The 7,346-nt window shown below is 45.0% G+C and overlaps 1 protein-coding gene across 1 annotated transcript in view; it reads right to left on the bottom strand.

Moving 5' to 3' along the window:
* Positions 1–5,383: 5,383 nt before the first annotated feature.
* The window catches only part of LOC310836710 (growth hormone secretagogue receptor type 1-like), a 202,755-nt gene continuing 200,792 nt past the window's right edge, over positions 5,384–7,346 (bottom strand). Inside the window, exon 4 of the mRNA XM_083722435.1 lies at positions 5,384–5,453. The gene's annotated coding sequence lies outside the window, so the exon portion shown is untranslated. The remainder of the gene's footprint in view (positions 5,454–7,346) is intronic.

Raw genomic sequence — 7,346 nt, 5'->3', positions numbered from 1 at the left:
AATGGGCCTCCATGTTGGGTCTCTTACGTGCCTTGGCCTCCACCGGTGAGAGCCACCTCGGAGTTTTACTCTCCAATAAGTCTTTGTATTTTATCCAGACCCTCCAAATTGCTCTTCTGACAATATGGTTTTTAAACAATTTGTGCACTTTGGCCTTGTCATACCACAAATATGCATGCCACCCAAACGCATTGTCAAACCCTTCCAGATCCAGGACATCAGTGTTCTCCAATAAAATCCAATCTTTCAACCAGCAGAAGGCTGCAGATTCATAATATAGCCTCAAGTCTGGCAGGGCAAATCCCCCTCTTTCTTTCGCATCAGTTAATATTTTAAACTTTATTCGGGGCTTTTTGCCCTGCCAAACAAACTTAGAAATATCCTTCTGCCACTTTCCAAAACATTCCACCTTGTCCACGATCTGTAGGGCCTGAAACAAAAATAACATTTTCGGCAATACATTCATCTTTACAGCAGCTATTCGGCCTAACAAGGAAAGTTTCAATCTTGACCATATATCCAAGTCTCTTTTGATTTCTGACCAGCATTTCTCATAATTATCTTTAAACAAATTCAAATTTTTGGAGGTCAAGTGCACCCCTAGGTATTTTACTTTTTTAACCACATTCAGCTCCGTTTCTTTAGAGAACTCATCTGTTTCTGTAACTGTCAAATTTTTTGCTAAAACCTTGGTTTTTTGCTTATTTAACTTAAACCCCGCCACCCGACCAAAATCAGAAATTAATTCTAACACTCTTTTAGTGCTGGAGACTGGTTCCTGAAGTGTTAATACCAAGTCATCTGCAAATGCTTTCAATTTATATTGTTTCACTCCGACCTCAATTCCCTGGACCAACCGGTCCTTTCTAATCATATTTAGCAACACCTCCAGGACTGAAATAAACAATAGGGGGGATAGGGGGCACCCCTGGCGTGTCCCTTTTTCAATTTTAAACTCCTCTGTCACCACATTGTTTACTATCAATTTAGCTTTTTGTTCTGTATAGATTGCTTCTATACCATTCTCGAACCCCCGCCCCACTCCCATCCCTTCCAAATTTTTCTTCATAAACATCCAAGAAATATTATCAAAGGCCTTCTCTGCATCAACAAAAATCAAAACCGCTCTGGTATTCAGATTTGTTTGTAGAAGTTCCAAAATGTCTATAATGTTTCTTGTGTTGTCAAACAAATGCCTACCAGGGAGAAAGCCAGCCTGGTCTTTGTGAATCACTTCATTTAGTACTTTTTTAAGTCTATTTGCCAAAATATCTGCAAAAATTTTATAATCCACATTTAGGAGTGAGATGGGGCGGTAGTTCTTAAGTTGGGTCTTTTCAGTCTCTGATTTAGGTACCAATGTGATGAAAGCTTCTTTCCACGTTTCCGGTGCCCTCCCTCCCTCCATTATCTGGTTGCAAACCTCCATCAAAGGTTGTATCAAATAGTCCTTTAAAACTTTATAATATTTGGAGGTTAAGCCGTCCGGGCCTGGGGACTTGCCAAGTTGAAGATTTTGAATGGCACTTTCAATTTCTTGCTGTGTAATATTACAGTTCAGGTTTGTTCTCATTTCCAGGGGTATTTTTTGTAATCCATTAGTTTTTAGAAATTGATCCACCTCTGAGACTTTTTGCGGCCCTTGTGTATAAAGTTCTTTGAAGTACCTCTGGAAGCACTTTCTGATTTCCTCGGGTTTCTGAACCATTCTCCCTTCAATCTCTAGATTTGTAACCGTATTAAGCTTTTGTCTCTTTTTCAACTGCCAAGCTAGCAGTTTCCCACACTTATTCGCCGATTCGAAGGATCTTTGTTTCATTTGTTTGATTTTCCATTCCACCTCTTGGTTTATCAGTTTTGAATATTGCGCCTGGAAGAATTTCACTTCTCTTAACACGTCCTTCGACTTAGGCCTAGATCTTAATTTTTTCTCACCTTCTCTTATTCTCTCCAATATCTTCTCCTTCTTTTCATTCCAGAGCCTTTTCTTAATCGTGTTTTGTTGTATTAGAAACCCTCTCATGACTGCCTTACTTGCGTCCCAGATTGTTCTTTTTTCCACAGTAGTATTCAAATTTATCTCAAAATAGTCCTTTAGAGTTTTTTGGGCCTTCTTAACAATCTCCTGATCTCTTAGAATAGTGTCATTCATTTTCCATCTAAAGGATCCGGTTGTATTTAGTCTCAATTCCACTTTCAAAGCATTATGGTCGGAGCAGGTTTTTGGGCAGATTTCCACTTTTCTAGTCTTAGGTGCCAGTCCTCTAGTTGTCCAGATTTGGTCGATTCGTGTCCATGTCAGATGAGCTTCAGAAAAGAAAGTCCCTTCTTTCCCTAGGGGGTTCTTAACCCTCCAAATGTCCACTAAGTCCATATTGTCTGTCATTTCAAAAAAAGTTTTGGGTAGTCTGCCGTCTTTCGATATGTTGGCACTTTGTGACTTATCCATATTTACAGACGCAACCCCATTCATATCACCCAGCATAATGATGTTACTATAGTCCAAATAATCCAGCATAGTCTCATGCAGCTTCCTGAAGAATTCCGACTTTCCCTCATTTGGAGCATATATTCCTAATATCAAAATTTTTTCTCCTTGTGTCTGTATTTCAATCGCCAAAATTCGGCCATATTCATCTTTAAATAAAAATTTCGGTGACAGGCTCTCCTTTGCGTAAATCACCACTCCTCTCTTCTTAACTTTGTCTGAAGAAATAAATTCTTGGCCTAGTCTTTTGTTAATTAACACTTTTCTATGGAGCCTTGTCACATGTGTTTCCTGTAGGCAAATAACGTCCAGTTGTTCCTTTTTCAAAATGTGAAAGACTTTCCTTCTTTTTTCCGGGGAGTTTCCGCCATTTATGTTCCAACTAAGAAGCTGTAGAGACATCCTGAATCAATTGACGGGTTCTACAATGGGGTATCTAAGCTTCCTCCCGATCCCGGGGGAGGTAATGCTGGTCCTGGTCCTGGTGGTATAACTCTTGGAGATGGTCCCGGTGGTGGTGGAGGCCAAGAAGCTGCAGCTCCTTTTTGCAGGTCCTCCTCGTGGTCGTGTAGGAACTTCTGCTGGTCTTCAGGTGATTTAATCTTTATTTTCCTTCCTTTGTAAGTAAATGAAAGTCCTTGTGGAAACTCCCACCTGTAAGGAATTCCGTTGTGTCTCAACAATTTGGTCAAATCTATATAGGTAGTCCTAAGTTCCAAGAGATATTTAGGTATATCTCTGTAAATTTCGGCCCTTTTACCTTCTACCTCCAAAGATTTCTTAAAATGTAGGCCTAGTATCTTATCCCTTTCTTCTCTTGATCTCAGAGCAACCAAACAATCTCTGGGCTTGTCTTTCTTTACTGATTTTCCCAGTCTAAAGGCTGTCACAATTTTAAAGTCCTTTTCTTCCTCAATTCCCCAGAATTTGGAGAACAAAAGTGACAAAAATCCCTCTAGATTATTTTGTTCCAATTCCGGGATAGCCCTTATCCTGAGATTACTATCTTTACTTTTCAATTCAACCAATGCCAGGTAGGCTTGTTGTTCCCCTACCTGCCTTCTCAAAGGTCTTACCTCTCCTTTAATTTCCTCCACCTTTAAGTTCGCCTGTTCTGCTTTTTGATTGGCTTCCACAGCTAATTTAAAGTTTTCTGCCGTAGCCCCTTGCAATTTCTCAATTGCCTGAGTGTGCTGCGAAACCTGTTCAGTTAATTTGCCAATAGAGGATGTAGCTTGGTCAATCTTTGATGTTTGATTGTCCACTTTTTGGTTTAAGACTGCCAATTGTTCCAAAATTTGTTTTAAAACTGTTTCAGATCCTCCAGTTGCCATGTCTTCTGCAGCAGGCTGCACTAGTTCCACCTCCTGTGCTGTCAGCACAGTTGGGACAGATGATCTGCGGTGATGAGTTAGAGTTGTTTGCAGCAGTTGCCCAGATTTTTTCTCTTTTTCTTTATCTTTAGCTTTAGCTGCTCTTGTTCTCCCTGTGCCGCTCATTCCACACCTGCCTCTGTTCAAGGTCAAATGGTTTTTTGTCCCATGGGAAAAACAAGTCCCAAATATAAATAAAAAGAACCACAAAAGGTTTCAATAAAGCTCAGTTCCCATGCAACTATATTTCCACAGTCCTATAGGGGGAGTATTTCAAAGTTTCAAAAAAGAAAGGAACTATTTTCCGCCATTGAAGTTCCTCAATTCCCCATATTGAGTTTTGTAATTCCCAAACACAAAAGGAAGGTTTCCAAAACTTCTAATCTCTTAAGATCCAGCCATAAAGTATCGATACCGGTCCATGCAACAATGTTTAATGTTAGTATCTCAGTCTATGCAACAATTTCGATCTCTGCAACAATGTCGTCAGTTTGACAGCAGTTTGACAGTTCTTTTTCTATGCACTGGCAGCCCGGTGACGGGGTTATCTCTTTCAGCCCCGTTTAGCCCAGAAATTGGAGGATAGTTCTAAAGAATAAAAGTCTATACAACCCACAGTTCTTTCCTTTTTATCTTCAAAATACAGAGTCTCTCAATGCACCCTTTCTTCCACTTTTAAAATCCCTTTTTAAATACTTCAGCTCGTTTCCGAGCCCTTGCTTTGATCTAATTAGCAGAGTCGGGAGGCGGACTTCCTGTTACTCGCCTCCCGCTTTCGGTCGAATTTCTTCAATTTAGTTGTATAATTTAGGACCCTTACTCACGGGTATGTTGCTCCAATTCCGATAATTTCAAGAAGAAAGGTCAGCGCTCATCAGCAGCAGCAGCGCGGCTTTGCTTCCACGAAAAGAGCGATGAACTCACAGCGCCGCTCCCCCTTTCACGTTCCGGAGCCTCTTACGAGGCTCCTTCCCCGCTTCTGGGGGGGCTCCAGGCGCCCGCCGAGTCCCACGGCCGCAGGCTCACTCTGCCTGCGGTTTTTCTTGATGGGTCTCCGCTTTGCCGTAGCGGACGACCCTTTTTCGCGGAGCCCCTCTTCACAGCGCAAAGAGGACCGCCATTGCTGTTTCGCGCCGCCTCCGGAAGTCTCTGCCTTAAGATGTCTTCTGAATGTCAGGTAGTTCTTTATCGTTTTGACATCTGATGGGAGGGCGTTCCACAGGGCGGGCGCCACTACCGAGAAGGCCCTCTGCCTGGTTCCCTGTAGCTTTGCTTCTCGCAATGAGGGAACCGCCAGAAGGCCCTCGGCACTGGACCTCAGCGCCCGGGCAGAACGATGGGGATGGAGACGCTCCTTTGGGTATACTGGGCCAAGGCCGTTTAGGGCTTTAAAGGTCAACACCAGCACTTTGAATTGTGCTCGGAAACGTACTGGGAGTCAATGTAGATCTTTCAAGACCGGTGTTATGTGGTCTCGACGGCCGCCCCAGTCACCAGTCTAGCTGCCACATTCTGGATTAGTTGTAGTTTCCGAGTCACCTTCAAAGGTAGCCCCACGTAGAGCGCATTGCAGTAGTCCAAGCGGGAGATAACTAGAGCATGCACCACTCTGGCAAGACAGTCCGCGGGCAGGTAGGGTCTCAGCCTGCGTACCAGGTGCAGTTGGTACACAGCTGCCCTGGATACAGAATTGACCTGTGCCTTCATGGACAGCTGTGAGTACAAAATGACTCCCAGGCTGCGCACCTGGTCCTTCAGGGGCACAGTTACCCTATTCAGGACCAGGGAGTCCTCCACACCAGCCCACCCCCTGTTCCCCAAAAACAGTACTTCTGTCTTATCAGGATTCAACTTCAATCCATTAGCCGCCATCCATCCTCCAACTGCCTCCAGGCACTCACACAGGACCTTCACCGCCTTCATTGGTTCTGATTTGAAAGAGAGGTAGAGCTTTGTATCATCTGCATATTGATGGACACCGAGTCCAAACCCCCTGATGATCTCTCCCAGCGGCTTCATATAGATGTTAAAAAGCATGGGGGAGAGGACGAACCCTGAGGCACCCCACAAGTGAGGGTCCAGGGGTCTGAACACTCATCCCCCCCACCACTTTCTGAACACGGCCCAGGAGGAAGGAGCGAAACCACTGTATAACAGTGCCCCCAGCTCCCAGCCCCTCTAGACGGTCCAGAAGGATGTTACGGTCGATTGTATCAAAGGCCGCTGAGAGATCCAGCAGAACTAGGAAACAACTCTCACCTTTGTCCCTAGCTCTCCGGAGATCATCAACCAGCGCGACCAAGGCAGTTTCAGTTCCATGATGAGGCCTGAATCCCGATTGGAAGGGATCCAAATGGTCCGCATCCTCCAGGCGTACCTGGAGTTGTTCAGCAACCACGCGTTCAATCACCTTGCCCAAGAATGGAAGATTTGAGACTGGGCGATAGTTGGCCATACTGGCCGGGTCTAAAGATGGTTTTTTAAGAAGCGGTTTAATGACCGCCTCTTTCAGCGGATCTGGGAATATTCCCTCACAGAGGGAAGCATTCACCACCCCGCAGAGCCCATCGCCCAGCCCTTCCCGGCTTGCTTTTATTAGCCAGAATGGGCAAGGATCAAGGAGACAGGTGGTTGGTTTCACGCGTCCAAGCAGCCTGTCCACATCCTCGGGGGTAACGGATTGAAATTGATTCCATGCAACTTGACCAGACAGAGCTCTAGCACTCTCCCGCCCCAGCCCTGCTCCCACGGTGGTGTCTAGCTCCTTCCGAATATGAGTGATTTTATCTGCAAAAAACTTTGCAAAATCGTTGCAGGAGATCTTGGGGTCTTTACAAGGCCCCGGTGGTAAAGGTGGTTCCGTTAAATTGCAAACCACCTGAAAGAGTCTCCTGCTATTATTTTCTGCTGATGCAATAGAGGCAGTGAAGAAAGTCTTCTTCGCCGTCGCTATCGCCACTTGGTAGGCTTGATGATGACCCCTAACCTGTGTCCGGTCAGATTCGGAGTGAGTTTTCTGCCACCGACGCTCTAGCCATCTCAGCGATTGTTTCATCGCCCTCAGCTCTGAAGAAAACCACGGGGCTGTCCGGGCTCCATGCAATCGGAGAGGGCGCTTCGGAGCCAGACAGTCGATAGCCCTGGTTAACTCCGCATTCCAGCGGGCCATCAGGGAATCAGCTGAAAGGCCATCAACATGGGATAAAGCATCCCCTACCACTCTCTGGAAACCATTTGGATCCATTAAATGGCGGGGGCCGACCATCCGAATTGGTCCCACCTCCCTGCAGAGGGTTCTAGCCTTTCCTTCTCTCAAACCTGCTAGAGTTTTACACTTGGCCAATGTTGCTTATCCCATAAACTAGGATAGGGGAACTGGATCTGGCCAGATCATTCCCTCCCCCATCCTACACTGGCCGAATATGAGAAAGGGTAGGAAATAAATCTGAGAAAAAATAAATAAATAGGACTGTGCTGTTAACGTA

This window comes from Podarcis gaigeae, assembly GCF_964106915.1.
Source record: "Podarcis gaigeae genome assembly, chromosome: Z".
Lineage (NCBI taxonomy): Eukaryota > Metazoa > Chordata > Lepidosauria > Squamata > Lacertidae > Podarcis > Podarcis gaigeae.
This window is presented reverse-complemented; position numbering and strand designations above follow the sequence as displayed.